This window comes from Ornithorhynchus anatinus, chromosome 3 (assembly GCF_004115215.2).
Source record: "Ornithorhynchus anatinus isolate Pmale09 chromosome 3, mOrnAna1.pri.v4, whole genome shotgun sequence".
Taxonomy (NCBI): Eukaryota; Metazoa; Chordata; class Mammalia; order Monotremata; family Ornithorhynchidae; genus Ornithorhynchus; species Ornithorhynchus anatinus.
In genome coordinates this window covers 30,942,514-30,959,108 of record NC_041730.1, presented here as the reverse complement: position 1 = coordinate 30,959,108, position 16,595 = coordinate 30,942,514, and the positions used below count along the sequence as shown (strand labels likewise).

The 16,595-nt window shown below is 42.6% G+C and overlaps 1 non-coding gene across 1 annotated transcript; it reads left to right on the top strand.

Annotated features, from left to right (window-relative positions):
- Nucleotides 1-16,109: 16,109 nt before the first annotated feature.
- LOC114810815 lies at nucleotides 16,110-16,247 on the top strand. Its single transcript, XR_003758506.1, has one exon. It is a non-coding gene; the product is annotated as a small nucleolar RNA SNORA7 (small nucleolar RNA).
- Nucleotides 16,248-16,595: the final 348 nt, after the last annotated feature.

Here is a 16,595-nt window from a genome sequence, read left to right as displayed (position 1 = left end):
TTAGTTGCCATTGTTTTTACGAGATGTTCTTCCTCTTGACGCTGTTTAGTGCCATTGTTCTCGTCTGTCCGTCTCCCCCGATTAGACTGTAAGCCCGTCAAACGGCAGGGACTGTCTCTATCTGTTGCCGACTTGTTCATCCGAAGCGCTTAGTACAGTGCTCTGCACATAGTAAGCGCTCAATAAATACTATTGAATGAAAGATAGAGCATAGGCCTAGGAGTCAGAAGGACCTGGGTTCTAATCCTGGCTTCACCACTTGTCTGCTGTGTGACCTTGGGCAAAGTCATTTACTTCTCTGTGCCTCAGTTACCTCATATGTAAAATGGGGATTAAGAATGTGAGCCTCATGTAGGACATGGACTGTGTCCAACGTCGTATCTACCCCAGCATTTAGTACACTTCATGGCACACAGTAAGTGCTTAACGAATACCCTGAAAAATAAAAAAAGCTTTGGCCCAATAGGATATTGCAATAGCTCTGTACCAAAGATTTGTAAGCTCTTCTGTATTACCCTGGGCAGTGCTTTGCATAGAATAGGTGTTCAATAAATGCTGTTGCTGGTATTGATGATGAAGGTTATCTGAGTCACAGATGTTCTCTAGGTTGTAGGCTCGTTGTGGGCAGGGAACATATCTACCAACTAGGTGGTACTGTACTCTCCCAAGCACTTAGCACACAGAAAGCACTCAATAAATACCATTAACCATTACCTATAACTGCTCAAGTAATACCACTGACTCACTGACTGAGTGATGAGTCCTCAGAATGGACAGGTTTAGTTTTTCCAAGGCATTTTGCAATAAAAATTTGGGTTTGGGCCCCGCATTAATACCCAGGCCAGTACTGTATGTTTGGGGAGTCATGTAACCCCAGTGCTCCACACACCTCCCATCCACATGGCCTTTTTTTAAATGGTATTTGTTAAGTGCTTACTATTTGCCAGGCACTTAACAAAGTGCTGGGGTACTACAAATTTATCAAGTTGGATACAGCCTTAATCCACACTTTACAGATGAAGTAACTAAGGCACTGAGAAGTGAAATGACTTGTCCATCGTCACACAGCAGACAAGTGGCAGAGTCGGGATTAGAATCCAGGGTCTTTTGACTCCCAGCCCTGATGAACAGAGAGTTTTTCCAGTCCCTAGATCATCTGACTTTGAGGCTACCCTCTTGGGGAGGGGTTTAGCTTGATACCCAGAGTTCAATCAATCACAGGGGAGGACAGAGCTACCACCACATCCTGCAAGCAGCAGCTGTCAGTGAAGAGGACCCAAGGGAGTGTGATCTTTTGGCAAAAAAAAATCCTGTCTGCAAGGCCGCAACCTAGTGCAATTTCATCTTCCCATGCTGAATTGAAACAAAAAATACCAGCAGTATAAATCCCCCCATCATGGGTTAAGAAGTTAGATATTGGTAGGATTGTTAAGACAAATGAAAATGCTGAAAATTATTTTTATCCTGACACTATGTTTGCCTTGTTTCACCATGGCTCCTGAGACCTTCCATCGTGTGCAGGGATCTGGACATGGCACTATGATGAGTCACACAAAAATTAGAAGATAGAATCACTGTGCTCAAGGATCTTGAATTCCAGCAGTCAACTCTAGGCATTCCACCAGCATAATATCCCTAACTCTTTTCAATAACTTTTTCTTTCTTATCCTATATCCCTGACTCATGTCTCTTATGTCTAATATCCCTGTTACACTGTTATACTGTATTCTCCCTAGAGCTTAGTTTGGTGCTCTGCACATGGTAAGCCACTCAAATAAATGATTGATTGATTGATTGACTGATGTTTCTCTGCACCAGAGACCAGCAGATATGCTCCACTGAGGGAGTGCCTGCATTTCTGTGTTCAGTGAGATGATCTAATCTTCAACTGACATTTCCAAACCTTTTGTAGGTTTTAAGGAATGAATTTTGGTGACAGAGATCTTAAGGAACCAGGATGAAACAAGTCTTAGAAACACAAGAAATGTAAATAGTCATTTCACAGGTTTTTTATAACAGAACCCAAGAGTGCCTGGTTTAGAGATGTAGTTCTCCCATAATCATACCTTTTACTGCATTCTACAAGAACCATAAGCAGAGTCAGGCTTCACTTTGTGGAGGGCATAAGCTTTTGAACTCTCTCCTGGAGGACTCTATGGCTACAAAAGGGTGTGTGTCTCTGGTGAGAGAAGCTCTATCTTATTGAAGTAGAGCACAGAAAGGAAATGACTAAATCATCAAAGGGCTGTCCTTCCTCAGGGAACTGGCCCTAATCACTATTATCCCGTTACAATAATACTGTTTCAGAGAGACTGTGAACCAGAGCACTGCGTAGTCATGTAAACTGCTTCCTGTATTTGTCAAACAAAATAGCATTCGGCAATTAATAGAATTTAACTATTCATCCTGCTATGATAAAACAACAGAAAAAGCAACTAGTCATTGTATTATCTTAGTGACTAATATGCAGCTCATGAGGAAAGTACATCCTTCACCTGTACCCTGTTTTCCCCCTCTTGCCAGTTAGAAGATTATAAAGTTTTGTGTGTTTTTCTCCCCCTGGACCTGCACATTTGTTTTGCTTTGTTTTGAAATTCCTGAAGGTGAAAATTGTTTTCTTTATCCCACTCTGAGCTATCATACAAAGCCTCCCACAGGAGTCTCTCCAAATTGTCATTTTATAATCCTAATCAAGACTCCAGTGCACTATTGACCAGGGTCTCTGAACAAGCAATGCCTCCTTCTGTTAGGGTCAGAGGAAAAGGCCTCTCTAAAATGTTGCCATCAAACATTAACGGGACAAAGCAGCAGTCACTAGAGCTCCCTGGGCTCCAACATATTATAGCCTTCAGGTTCTTATAATTAACTCTCACTGCCAGGAGGACTCAGGGGAAACACAATAGAAAACACCTTCACTTCAAATAATCCATTTGTGATTCTTCAGTGCCAGTCAAAGACAGAGGGTTAGAATATGGGGTGAGAGAGTCACAGACTCTTTTGGGACTATTGGGATACAAGATATTGAATAGCTCACAAATAATAGTCAATCCATTATACAAAACATTTGTTTGGTGTTATAAGATGGGGCATGCAGAGTAAAACTTGGTCCCATGTTTGCTTAACCCAATTGCAGAGTATGTGGGAGATATATTTTACATTTTTCTTTTCCTTCTCTCCTTTATTTTTGGGACTCAGAACTGGTCAGTAAGAATTTGTTTTCCCTTGAATTATCTGAAGTAAAAGAGACTTTTCTAACTCTGTATTTTATCCAGAAAATACAGAGGAATAGTTCTTCTTCCCTAGAACCAACAATTTTCTGCAGTAAATGCAAATCAGACCAATAGGAGCTGGAGAAGGCAATTCAAAGATGTGATTCTTTTTTGTTTTTTGTTTCTTTAATGGTATTTGCTAAGCACTTCCTAAGTACCAGACACTGTACTAGGCAATGGGGTAGATACAAGCTAATCAGATTGGACACAGTCCATGTCCCACATGGGACTCATAGTCTAAATCCCTATCCAGTACTTAGTATGGTGCTCCAGTGCTTAATATGGTGCCTGGCACCTAGTAAGCATGTAACAAATACCATAATAATTATTATTTTACAGATGAGATAAGTGAGGCCTAGAGAAGTTAAGTGACTTTCCCAAAGTCACACAGCAGACTAGTGGCGGAGTTGAGATTAGAACCCAGGTGCTCTGACTTCCAGACTCATGCTCTATTCATTAGGCCACACTGCTTCTTTTAAAATTTTAGCTCTGTTTTCAAGAAAGGTCTCAGGTTGAGGTGCAAACTTCCACATTCAGTTATTTCTTTCAGACTCAAGCAGGGCATATCTGGGCTGAAGTGACCTAGAGGGGCCCCATTTCTTTAAATATCTCCCTCCCTTGATTTTATATGTCATGTTTAGGAGTGTGTTGTGGGGTGGGAGAGATTGATAGCTTTCGCTGGCCCATTGCATTTATTTATTTGTACATAATGCCAGATTTTTTTAAAAAAGAGCAGTAGCAGACATGGAGTGGATTTTTCTATATACTATGAGAATGCTTAGCTAGCATAGCCTCAATTCTGGGGTCCTATTTTGCCTGCAAGAAATGAGGGGAATTGAAGTCAGAGAGGAAAAGGTAAGTGGAAATAGAGGTCTAGGAGAGCTGGAACTTCTACGTTTAATTAGGTGTGAGAATAAAACTAAGGTCCTAATATTTAGGGGAACATTAAAATAGACTCCACGCTGGGTGCCATTTAAGAGGAGAGTGTGAATGATATTACAGTCAGTCAGTCAATCGTATTTATTGAGAGCTTACTGTGTGCAGAGCACTGTACTAATCACTTGGGAGAGTAAAATAGAAAAATAGACACATTCCTTGCCCACAACGAGCTTACAGCCTAGAGAAGCAGCGTGGCTCAGTTGAAAGAGCACGGGCTTGGGAGTCAGAGGTCATGGGTTTGAACCCCGGCTCTGCCACTTGTCAGCTGTGTGACTGGGGGCAAGTCACAACTTCTCTGTGCCTCAGTTACCTCATCTGTAAAATGGGACTAACTGTGAGTCTCATGTGGGACAACTTGATTACCCTGTATCTACCCCAGGGCTTAGAACAGTGCTCTGCACATAGTAAATGCTTAACAAATACCAACATTATTAATATTATTAGAGGGGGTACGGGCAACGAGCAAGGGTCAGTTCTTGGCCCTCTTCTGTTCTCCATTTACACTCACTCCCTCGGTGAACTCATTCGCTCTCATGGCTTTGACTACCATCTCTATGCAGATGACACGCAGATCTACATCTCCGTCCCTGTCCTCTCCCCCTCCCTTCAGGCTCGCATCTCCTCCTGCCTCCAGGATGTCTCCACCTGGATGTTGGCCCGCCACCTAAAACTCAACATGAGCAAGACTGAGCTCCTCATCTTCCCTCCCAAACCCGGTCCTCTCCCAGACTTCTCTATCACCGTGGATGGCACGACCATCCTTCCCGTCTCTCAGGCCCGCAATCTCGGTGTCATCCTTGACTCGTCTCTCTCGTTCACCCCACACATCCGATCTGTTACCAAGACCTGTCAGTTTCACCTCTACAATATCGCCAAGATCCGCCCTTTCCTCTCCACCCAAACGGCTACCTTACTGCTACGGGCTCTCGTTATATCCCGGCTAGACTACTGTGTCAGCCTTCTCTTTGACCTCCCTTCCTCCTCTCTCGCCCCGCTCCAGTCTATTCTTCACTCTGCTGCCCGGCTCATCTTCCTGCAGAAATGATCTGGGCATGTCACTCCCCTTCTTAAACAACTCCAGTGGTTGCCTATCAACCTCCGCTCCAAACAAAAACTCCTCACTCTAGGCTTCAAGGCTCTCCATCACCTTGCCCCTTCCTACCTCTCCTCCCTTCTCTCTTTCTACCGCCCACCCCGCACGCTCCGCTCCTCTGCCGCCCACCTCCTCACCGTCACTCGGTCTCGCCTATCCCGCCGTCGACCCCTGGACCACGTCCTCCCGCGGTCCTGGAACGCCCTCCCTCCTCACCTCCACCAAACTGATTCTCTTCCCCTCTTCAAAACCCTACTTCAAACTCACCTCCTCCAAGAGGCCTTCCCAGACTGAGCTCCTCTTCTCCTTCTACTCCCTCTGCCACCCCCCTTTTACCTCTCCGCAGCTAAACCCTCTTTTTCCCCCTTTCCCTCTGCTCCTCCACCTCTCCCTTCCCATCCCCACAGCACTGTACTCGTCTGCTCAACTGTATATATTTCCATTACCCTATTTATTTTGTTAATGGATTGTACATTGCCTTGATTCTATTTAGTTGCCATTGTTTTTACGAGATGTTCTTCCCCTTGACTCTATTTATTGCCATTGCTCTTGTCTGTCCGTCTCCCCCGATTAGACTGTAAGCCCGTCAAACAGCAGGGACTGTCTCTATCTGTTGCCAACTTGTTCATTCCAAGCACTTAGTACAGTGCTCTGCACATAGTAAGCGCTCAATAAATACTATTGAATGAATGAATGAACTCAACATTTCATATTGGGAAGGAAATGTTTTCTAAATAGCATGTACATAGCATTAACTTAATGGTGTATCTAAAAAATAATAACATAGTATGAGTTGATAATTTGAGGACCCTTCAGAGTTGTTGGCCGGTCTTACAGCTTGTGATAGATAACAAAACAATAGCCAGCATAAAGCAGCACAGGAAACTGAGGAGTAATCTCTTTGGTCAAATTGTGGTAGCAATCTGGGAAAGAAAGCATGGCTTTTGATGGACTTGATCTGGGAGCAAAAGATTCCCCACATTAAACCATTTGCTTTTCCATATGTTTCACAAGATAATATCCATCTCCCATCTTTCATTTGCATCACATGCACCCCATAGGATATAAATTCTAATTTTTATTTTTTCCTCAGTGATGATTTGGACTGTCCTACATAATTATAGCCAATTGATATTTAAACCGAGTCACCTAGCACAATGTATTACCTCTTGAGTATTGCAGTCGGTGTTTGTTGATTTACTATTACTACTGCAATTCAGTTTAAATTGTATACTGCATGGTGATGGTCACAGTTCCTAGAAATTTTCTATTTTCACAGTAACAGAAATGAAAAAAATCACTGGGTACTACAAGCAAGGAGCCGGTAAAGACTTTTGCCAAGATTTATGCCATTGTTAGAGTTCATCCTCAGTTGAAGTCACTTTCTCTTATGTTTTGCAGAATAGAGCTATAATTCGCCATAAAGTCACAAATGTAATTCAAAGTTGTAGCCCGCGATGATTCTGAAATGTCTGATGATTTCCATCTGCCTATTCTAGAAACAATTCATCTTTTTAAAAGGAATCTGATGATTTAAAAGCATTATTCTAAGGGATGGAACTCAGTTCTAGAATATCATCAAGTATCTTAAGTACCATTTTGTGTTGCAACCCTTATATATAGATGGATTCTTGGCCATATTCATGAGAAATGCTCTGAGGGCAAAAAGTAACGTCTCCTCTTGAGAGGTTTGTTATCAACTTAGACCATGAAATTTTGTAACCCTTTTTTACCTGACGCTACAGTCCTCCTATGAACAGGGCTCCCGCTGGTAGTTCAGCAAGTAGCATGATGTCAGAACAGGACCTTCCTATGTGATCTCGGCTTATTTCGCTGTGAAAGCAAATTGCATTCTCACATAGAGGAATGGTTTAAAGAAAAAGGCAACCCATGTCCTTGGACTGCTGCCAACAAGCTACTTTCACATATTAACTGAGCCATCTCTACCATCTCCCATCCACCAAATCTTTTACACTCTACTTTTCCAAGGCTTAGTACCGTGCTCTGTATGCAGTAAATACTCGAAAGATTGATTGATTGATTGACTGACATGAGTGAGACATTGGTTTTAGGGCACCTTGCCAGGAGGCTGAGGCTGTTACATCCTTGAGATGGCTCAGCCCATTTTGGAAGTGGCACCTGTATGAACAGGCACTGTTGAGGGGTGGGGGGAGGGGGATTCAATGACTCTGGATCAAGCAGGGTGATAGAAGCACCCTAGGTTTGGGAGAATGAACAGATTTCATGCAGATCCAGGGGATTAGCCAGGGCAGTGAGGATTAGCTGGGGCAGTGAATTTTCCTCCTCTTCAGAGCGGCCAACTTTCTGAAGCTGGCCCAGGCCCATCATCACAGTGGTGTCTTCTTACATTTTTCTCAAGTTGGACAAACCAAGTTTCAGACTTTTGGTCTCCCTGAAATGGGGAAAAATTTGCCAGCCCCTCACATTTTGTTTGTTTTCATTATGTTCCACTCCGTGTGCTCCTAGTATAATGCAGTGACAGCTTTACGACATTTTTGGAAGCCCACCCAAAGAGCACTTTTCCACCACCAGTCCTGCTTCTGTCACCACTCCTGCCCCCCTGTGGCCACCTCACTGCTGCCCTTGCTGCTGCCCCTCCACTGAGCATCCTGAGTAACTCAAGAAACCCTCAACTTCTACCCCATCAATTCTGGACACATAACTCTTCTGATGCCAACTTGGCCAGAGGAAGAGGAACACACAGCTCTTGCCTCCGCCATCTTGTCAGTCTCACAAGCCCGGGGCCCTGAGGGCAGTTGCTTACCTCACTTGCCTAATCCCTAATCTGGTCCTGATCAACTGAATTCCATAGATTTGATAATGTGACATTTTTCTCAAATGGGGCTGGAGAAACCACTCTGCTCTCCGTTCTGCCTAGCCATCACCGGAAAGTGAGTGACAATGCAGGACTGAAGCTCAGGGACTAGGGTAGGAGTTACAGCTGAGATTATTTCAAAATAAATGACAGAAGTACAGAATGAAGAGCAAAAACCAAACAGATCCTCTCAGAATACCAAGTGTAAAGTGATGGCTATCTCAAAGCAATTTTAGTAGATATTTTTAACAAATTTAAAATTCATTTTAAAAGAATAGTTTAGCCCTAAGCAAAGCATGTTACATGTTTTGTGTTTAGTTGCCTTTTTCATTTTTATGGAACACAGGTTTATTGCCTCTAAACAAAATTCTTTTTTTAACAAGTGTTTCATGTTCTGTGTGTTTAGTGGTTTTTTTAAATAAATTTATTGAATATTCCAACTTGTCAAAAGGGGGTGGTGGTGAACGAGTACTAGAAATTGTTCTCCCCTCCTTCAAAACTTTATTGAAGGCACATGTCCTCCAAGAGGCCTTCCCAGAATAAGCTCCGCTTTTCTCATCTCCCATTCCCTTCTGCATCGCCCTGACTTGCTCCCTTTGCTCTCCCCCTTTCCCAGCCCCACAGCACTTACGTACAGCACTTAAGAACATATCTGTAATTTTATTTATTTGTATTGATGGCTGTCTCCCCTGCTCTAGACTGTAAGCTCACTGAGGGCAGGGAATGTCACTGTTATTGTTGAATGGTATTTTCCCAAGCACTTAGCACAGTGCTCTGCACAAAGTAAGCACTCAATAAATACAATTGAATGAATTTTGAGAGAATTACCATGCCTGCAAAAAAACCCAAAAATTAATCTAAGGGGAAAAATAATATGCAGCAGATAACAAATGATTTAACTCAAACAAAGCAGAAGAACTTGACTAACCATGATGGAATGGTCAAGTGGAAAGATCACAGGAATGGGAATCAGAAGACCTGGGTAATCCTAACTCCATCATCAGGCCTATTGTTTGATCTTCAGAAAGTCATTTAATGTCTCTGTTTCTCAATTTCCTCATCTGTAAAATAGGAATTAAATACCTGTTCTTTCTCCTCCTTAGACTGTAAGTCCCAAATAAGACTGAGACTGTGTCTGATCTGATAGCATGTAACCCAACACTTAGCATAGTGCTTGACACGTAGTAAGTACTTAAACACCACAACCATTATTATTATCATTATTGTTGTCATAATTATTTTTCATTTAAGTAGGGCTAACAGAAAAAATTGGGTTTACTGGCATAGACTAGAAAATTATTTTTAGGGACCAGTGAATAATAATAATTACAGTATTTGTTAAGCACTTACTATGTGCCAAGCACTGTTCTAAACGCTGAAGGGGATGTGATGCTTAGAATAATGTTCTCTTGGACTGGATTTTTCTCTGTGTTTTGCGCATGGAGAACATTTAACAAGAACCTCAAAGTGAGGTAGGAGCTGCTGTCATCATCGACAGTATTTTATTGCGGCTACTCGGTGCCGAGTTGTGAATGTGATAGTTGGAGGATGTACCCTGGAATGTAATTCAGACCATAGAGTTCAAGAAACTAGGTGACACATTATCTAACCCACTGAACCACAGGACCTCGTAATTCTTTCAGTGGATATAAAAAGTAACTGCCAAACCTTGGAAGGATTTAATAGAAAGGTTTCAAAACCAGAATGCAAAATAAATCAGTGTTAACTTTCTTGGATGAAACTGAGGTCCACTGCAGCATGAAAACAATAAACAAACTAGAGAGCAACGGTGGCATTACCTTTGTGTAGGCTGGAGAAGGTTGGTGTTGTCAAGTTTATATTCCGTAATTGATCATTAATGTGAATTATGAACAAAGTTTGCAGTACTTGTGACATGGAAAAGGAAAAAGTGATTCCTGGTAGGCTACTAGCTTTTTGCCCCACTCTTTGAATCTTCCCGCTAATGATGAAATCCTGTTTCCTTCCAGAATTATGTATTTCTTTTCCCCCACAGAACCCGTTTATGGCATGTATTAATGCCATGGAGTTTGATCATTGGCTATTTCCCACATGTCATTTTTTCCTGCACCAGAGCATAGTAAAAATATTAATTTGAGTTATTTTCATCATGGAAGATCAGGCTCCCACCTCCTGCCTTTGTTCTTTCCCATTTTAAAGAAAAGGGTAAGAATAAAGATAAGAGCAGTAGAAGGGGTTACATAGTTTTATTGGGTGGAGTAGAACCACACCCATTGGGTCTTGTTATCTTTCTTCACCCAGATGCAAATACTTCATAGAGGAAGTGTCAAATTTGGGAGCTGAATTGTACCCTTAGAAAGTTTAAAACATAATCATATTGAAAGGTAAAGAACAAAATTACATCAGGAGCTACTTCAGAGGTGAGTGAATGGCTTAATTCAGTGCCAAGGTAAGTCAGTTGTGACTGAAAATTTCACATGGTGGATGAGTTGATCTGTCACCTCCTAAAGTGCAATTGACAAAAGGTTTTTTGGTATTGTCTGAGAGCTGCAGGAAATCTTCATTCCCCTGTTCATATGTATCAGAGAATGATTCAGAGGCCAAGATTGCAAAGGGCCCAAATGACATTGGTTTGAAAAGAAATTACAGAATATACATGCTTTTTGTATGGCATTTGTTAGTGCTTACTATGGGTCAATAAATGTAGTAAGTGCTGGGATAGATACAAGTTCTTCAGGTTGGACACAGTCCATGTTCCACATGGGGCTCCCAGTCTTATTTCCCATTTTACAGATGAGGTATCTGAAGCACAGACAAGTTAAGTGACTTGCTCAAGATCACACAGCAAATAAATCTGAGTCAGCATTAGAGCCCAGCTCCGCTAACTCCCAGGCACCTGTAATCTTTCCAGTAGACCATGCACCTGTTTCCCACTGGCCCTAATTAAAGCTGGCCTTTAAACCAATGAGCAGTAAAGTTGGTGCTTGATTTTTTTGTCTGAATTTGGCATAGAAAGAGTGAAAAACATTAGGATGAAGTTGTGTAACAGGGGTTTTCTTTCCCATGAAATTGTGTCCTCTGAGATGACTGCTGACTAGCCTATGAGTCTGCCTGACTGACAGCTGTTACCTGGGAAAGCTGCAAGTTCTGGGGTTCTTTCTGTTGCCCATTTCTACTTTGTCCCCTTCCTCTTGTCATTCTCCCCATTCCAACTCTTCCAATTCTTTTTCCTCTCACCTCCTCTCCCTCTTTCTCCTTTCGATTTCTCCCCTTTTCCCTCTTCCTTCTTGCCCCTCTCATTTTCCTCCTTTTTCCATTTTTTTTCCTTTTCTCTCTCCTCTGCCCTCTTTTGAGTCTCACCCCCACTATGAAACTCCTCCACCCTAAACACTGGTCACCTAAACTTAGCTCCCAAAATATTTGCCTTGTATGTGCTAGGTTCTCCTCCTGCAGATTCAGGTTCAAAAAAAATCTGACCCTGTACAGTCATGACCAATTTTAGCTCAAGTCTGTGAGCCATGGAACATTGAATTACTTTCATTCTCAGGAAAATATACATGGATAGTAGTGAAAAAACCCTTAACATTGAAAAACTGAGAGTATAATTTTGCACAAACCTTAGCTTATGGCCCTATAGGGCATAAAAGATAAAGTACTTTATAAAGGACAGTATTTTATATAATGGATTGAACTTCATTTTGACCAAGTAAATGTACTGTTTTGATACATCAGCATGTGACAGGATCATTACCATCCAGTATAATTGCACTGAAAGCTTAAGTCTCCCCCCTGGTGTAACATATAATGGATTTTTTTCCTATATTCATTTAATATTATGCAATTATTGCTCTTAGAAAAATTTCAGGGTAGCAAATGCACATTAAACATTAAAGATTTCCGGAGTAGACACAGAAGCGTAATCATGAATGAGAAATGTCAGAAGTGGGGCCTGTAGTTTGGAATGTTTAAATGATCTCAATTTTATAAGGTCTAATAGTACCTAGTTTTACCCACTGTATGACTAAATGGTATTCAAAAGCCAATGATGATCGTTAAAAAAACCAAGGGAAAGCATCCCAGAAAAGTGAATAGAAATAACAAGGTGCTGAATATAGAAATAAAGAGGTGCTGAATCAGAACCCAATTTTCTTAGCAATCACCCTCCTATTTGTCTATAAATCAGGCATGTTGAATCTTGGCTAGCAGGTGGGCCACATGCTACCTGCTGTAACATTCTTGTGGCCTGCAGGACCAGAAAATGGGAGAACAGAACTCTGAAGCAAAACGCCTCATCTTCCCACCCAAACCCTGCTCTATCCCAGACTTGCCCATCACTGTAGACAGCACCTCCATCCTCCCTGTCTCCCAAGCCTGTTTCCTTGGCATTATTCCCAACTCTTGCTGAATTGTACTTTCCAAGCACTTAGTACAGTGCTCTGCTCACGGTAAGCACTCAATAAATACAATTGAATGAATGAATGACTAATCCATCTCATTCAATCCAAGTATTCAATCTTTACCAAATCTTGTCAGTTCTACCTTCAAACAACACTAAAATCCACCCTTTCTTCTCCATCCAGAGTGCTCCACGTTGACCCAAGCACTTATCCCATCCCGCCTTGACTACTGCATCATCCTACCTCCTTCCCTCCTGTCTCTCCCCACTCCAATCCACACTTAACTCTACTGCCTGGATCATTTTTCTAAAAAAAATTCAGTGCATTAGTGGTTGTTCATCCACCTCCCCAACAAACAGAAACTCCTTACCATTGGATTTAAAGCACTCAGTCTCCTTGCCCCATCCCATCTTACCTCACTGATTTCCTTCTTCAGACCAGCACATTCACTTTGCTCCTCTAGCATCAACCTACTTGCTGTACCTTGACCTCGTCATCTTTCTTGTCACCAATGCCTTGCCCATGTCCTGCCTCTGGCCTGGAACTTCATCTGACAGGTGATCACTCTCCCCACCTTCAAAGACTTATTGAAATCACATCTTCTCCAAGAGGCCTTCCCCGATTATCCCCTCATTCCCTTTACTCCGTCTCTCTTTTGCATCTCCCTCTGCACTTGGATTTGCACCTTTTAATCACCCCACCCTCAGCCCCTCAACACTAACATACATATCCCTAATTTATTTAAATACCTGTTTCCCCCTCTAGAGGTTAAGTTCATTGTGGGCAGGGAACATGTTGTCCAATTCTGTTATCTTGCACTCTCCCAAGCACTTAGTACAGTGCTCTGCATACAGTAAGTGCTCAATATATATGATTGGTTAATTGATTGATTGAGAAAGACACCCAGTGGTGACCTTTAGCCTCCACAAAGCCTGGGTTCTTATTGCTCCTTAAGGTGAAGGGGCTGCTGCTGCTAATGATGATGATGATGACGTTGCTCTCCAGAATTAGCAGGGTTCCAGACTCAGGCCTTCCACTTCCCTGCCCCTACGCTGGAAATCCTGAAGAGCAATGGCAGCAGGGGTAGATACAGCCCCTTAAACCCAAAGCGATGAGTGGAGCTGTTTGGAGAGGTTGGAAACGAGGGAGGGACAAGCAGTTTTTACCTTACTTCTGTTAATGCTATTGTTGCTGCTGCCATCTGAGGTCTGAGAGGAGGAGCATTAGCATGAGTGGATGTGTGAATGTATGCTCACGGATGAATACGTATATCTATGCTGGCAGAGAGAGAGAGATGTGACTGAAGGATTTTGTGTGTCTAAAGGATGTTTCTTATCTGCATCTCTGTCTCTGTCTCGCTATATCAATCTGTTTTTCTAACCCTTTCTGATTGGATTCATCTCTGTTTCTCGGCCTTTATCTTTTTGACTCTCTCTCATCTAAAAAAATGCCCTACCATTGGAACCTGACATACCAGATTCTGGGAGACAATTCCAAATTTTGTGGGTTTGTCCATCAGTGTCTTTAGGTCTTCCGGAATGCAGTTATATCCCGGCATGCCTGAAACTGACAGGACACTGATCTTTAACAAAAAAATGCTGGCAGAGAGCCAAAGCATCTCATCTGGTGGGCAAGGTCATATAGGGAGGGAGATATTCATTCATTCAATTGTATTTATTGAGTGCTTATCATGTGCAAAACATTGTACTAAGCACTTTGAAGACTACACAGTAACAAGGACATATGTTGCCATGCACCTACCTGCCAAATAGGAGAGGAGGAGTAGGAAAGAGGGAATGGAGAAGATGGGAGAAGTGCCTATTGGATCAATCAATCAATTGTATTTATTGTGTGCTTACTGTGTGCAGAATGCTGCACTAAGTGCTTGGGAGAGTACAATATAACAGAATTGGTAGACTTGTTCTCTACCCTCAACAAGCTTATAGTCTGGAGGGAGAGACAGACAATATATGCAAATAAATAAATTATAGATATGAACATAAGTGCTGTGGGGTTGTGGGAGGGGTGAATAAAGGATGCAAATCTAAGTGATGCAGAAGAGAGTGGGAGAAGAGGAAATGAGGGCTTAATCAGGGAAGGTCTCTTGGAGGAGATGTGCCTTCAGTAAGGTTTTGAAGATGGGAAGAGTCATTTTCCATTGGATATGTGAATAGGGAGGGCGTTCCAGTCCAGAGGCAGGATGTGGGTGTGAGGTCAGTGGTGATAGAAACAAGATCGAGGTACAGTGAGTAGGTTGCCATTAAAGGAGCGAAATGCGCAGGCTGGGTAATAATAGTAGAGCCGCAAAGAAAGGTAGGATTGGGCAAGGTGACTGAGTGCTTTAAAGCTGACGGTAAGGAGTTTCCATTTGGTGCTGAGGTGGATGGGCAACTACTGGAGGTTCTTGAGGAGTGGGGAAATGCAGACTTATCATTTTTATAGAAAAATCATCTGGGAAGCAGAGTGAACTGTGGCCTGGAGTGGGGAGAGACAGGAGGCAGGGAGGCATGGCTGATACAGTAATCAAGGTTGAAGGGGGCTCTGCACAAACCAAGCACGGTGGGCCTGGCCTGGGAAGCTGAAAAAAGTTTAAGGTATCTCCCTATCCCATTTCATCTTCTGTACAGAACTTTAAACTCTGTTGCTTCCCCCTACCTACAATTTATTTTAATGTGTGTCCCCTGCTAGATTATAAAGTCCTTAAAGGCAGGGATCCTGTTACCTAACTCTTTTGTACTCTCCCAAGTGCTTAGTAACGTGCTCTGCCCAGAGTAAGCGCTCAATAAATGTTTGACTATGGAAGTTCTGCAAGCTGGGCCTGCCATCCTCTACAGTGGCTGCCTGAGTGGCATTAACTCTAGCTCAACTGGCTCATCCTGGACTGGGAACCCAAGGGGCATTGGCATCAGCTGCAGGGGATGAGGGCGGAAGATGAATTAGTTCAAAATAATAAATAGCCACTCCTCTTCCTCTCCTTTCTCTCTCTACTCTCTCACCTTCCTCAATTGATCACTCAATCGATCATATTTATTTAGCACTTACTATGAACAGAGCACCGTACTATGCGCTTGGCAGAGTACAACAGAATTTGCATGTGTTCCCTGCCCATAACGAGGAGTTACAGCCTAGAGGAAACAGACATTAATCCTCACTCTTTCTCTCCTTTTCCCCACTTTTCTTCTCCCTTCTTCCTCTCCTTCCTCCACATTTTCCTCTTTTCCCCTATTCTTTCTCTCCCTTACTGGATAACACCATTTCTATCTTCTTTCTTCCTGTTCCTCTGTCGCCTTTCCCCTCTCCTTTCTCCTCCCCACTGCTCCACAGATTTTTAAATTCCTAGTACAGTTCAAGATGACCCAAATTCTTGTGATGGTCCTTTCATCTGCTTTTGTCTCTTTTTTTCTTTCCTTTTCATATTCCGTCCCTTAATCTTAGACCATTGACCCCACTCATGAATAGCATGTCTGCAAGAAAAGGTAGGTAAAAATAAATCTGCAAGAAAATAATGAATGCAGTTCTACATGCAAATAAGAGCTGAAAGTTTATTTCCTCTAGTTCCATTCAATAATCATTTATTAGGTAACTAATTAGGATGCCCCCTCTCAGGATCACACCCGGAGAGTTTCCAGTACTCTACCAGTCTCGGCAATGGGAGGAAGAGTCATGCAGAAACATACCCATTCCTTTCTTAGCTTGGACAGTGGCTAGCGAGTGGAAGGTAATCTGCTACAAGTCAAAACTCACCTGTGCTGTGCAGCAGCTTCATGGGAGAGAGTCAAGGGCAGAGACTCAAGTTTACTGCGCGGAAGGAGGCAATGGAAAACCACTTCCATATTTTTACCAAGCAAATTCTATGGATACACTGCTAGAACGATTGCAAATAGAGAGTGGGGTGTTCTGAGAGTGATATGTCCATGGAGTCACAATGGGTCAGAAATGACATGACACCATAAGACAAGTTGGGATGTAAGCTTCTTGTGGGCAGGGAAGGCATCTCGTGCTTCCGTTGTACCTTCTCAAGCAGAACCATCATGGCCTAGTGGAAAGAGCATGTGCCTGGGAGTCAGAAGACCTGGTTCTAA